Consider the following 1,193-nt stretch of genomic DNA (forward strand, 5'->3'; position numbering starts at 1 on the left):
CTCGGGGAGCCCTCGGCAGCGCCCTCGCGGGCAGACGCGGGGGCCCGGGCCCGGTCGCAGCATCGTTCCAGCTGCGGAGCCTCAGGGAGCCCGGCGGGTTAGCAGTTTAATGGGTGAATAAGGACATTTCAGAAGTGTCCCCTGCCATGCATCCAACACGGCTTGTCGCACCGGGAGGGGACGAGCCACTCGCACCTGCTTTCACTGACGGAGGTCTTGAGAAAGTCACTTGATATTTTTGAAAGATGGATGGACCCACCGCTTCCTGGGCTCTGTCCGAGTCGCAGTGGGTGTGACTGCTACTGCTAAGCCCGCAAAGGGGTCGCCGCGTCCGAGGTCGTGGTCCCTTGGTCACCTGGTGTCGCTGCAACGGATGGGCCGAGTGCTTTGTTGAAAGTAAGAGGAGAGGGTGGCTGGCTGCTGCTCCGGAACCGGAAGGCGGGTGGCAGGGGTCTCCCTGCAGACCTAGTGTGGCGAAACAGCCTGGTGACCTGCTCTTTTGTGTACTTGTGGGAGTCTTAGTGTGGCCCCCCACTCCCGGAGACTTGGTACCAGCCTGTCCTGCATCCTCAGGGCCAAGGAGTAAGGGCTTGAATTATTCGATCTCCCATGTACACTGCCCCTAGAGGCGTTGCAGATGTGGCTGCTGTGTCACATTTGTGTCATTAGGTGGCAGAGAGCAGAGAGGCTGGTCTACGCTCAGCGTTCTGGCCTGTGAACGTCTGGATGATTGATAGTCCGACATGCCAAAGTGCGTTGCACTGTCAGTGTGTGTTGGCAGCCCGAAGTGGCTCAAGTAAAAACTTTAATCCTTTCCTAGTCCTCGGCTGCTGTCAGGTTGCACGTTGTCACGCGTTTGGCAGGAGGTAGGAGTGGGCCCGGCTCAGCGGTGAGTGGACAGGTGAGTAGGTTCCAGGCTGACTTCCTGAAGATCTGCCACATTGGATTACAAAAATTGTGGTGGTAGATTTTTCCTTTCAGGGTGAGTTGAATGTCACCTAACAGTGGGATAATTTTTACTTTAGGAAGATTTAAGTGTTAAGGCATTTATGAGTAGCTGGCTACTCTGCCTGCTCCTAAGACAAGCTCGTGGACTGCAGCCAGGAACGTGGCAGGTCACCTTGCAGGATTCCTACGTGGGACAGCTCTGCAGGCCGGCTGCATGTGTGTTCTCCAGCAGGTGAGGCTTTTAA

The 1,193-nt window shown here is 56.3% G+C and overlaps 1 long non-coding RNA gene and 1 other non-coding gene across 4 annotated transcripts in view; both read left to right on the top strand.

Annotated features, from left to right (window-relative positions):
* Window positions 1-6: 6 nt before the first annotated feature.
* The window catches only part of LOC111745533, a 4,804-nt gene continuing 3,617 nt past the window's right edge, over window positions 7-1,193 (top strand). For 2 of the 3 annotated variants that reach the window (XR_002782684.1, XR_002782682.1), the window contains exons 1-2: window positions 447-901; window positions 1,026-1,180. This is a non-coding gene — a long non-coding RNA (uncharacterized LOC111745533). Of the gene's footprint in view, window positions 397-446; window positions 902-1,025; window positions 1,181-1,193 lie in introns of those variants that run through there. The other variant, XR_002782683.1, reaches the window with a different exon arrangement.
* On the top strand, window positions 616-746 carry LOC111745578. The gene has a single exon (XR_002782706.1). It is a non-coding gene; the product is annotated as a small nucleolar RNA SNORA17 (small nucleolar RNA).

Source organism: Pteropus vampyrus, unplaced genomic scaffold (genome assembly GCF_000151845.1).
Source record: "Pteropus vampyrus isolate Shadow unplaced genomic scaffold, Pvam_2.0 Scaffold157, whole genome shotgun sequence".
Lineage (NCBI taxonomy): Eukaryota > Metazoa > Chordata > Mammalia > Chiroptera > Pteropodidae > Pteropus > Pteropus vampyrus.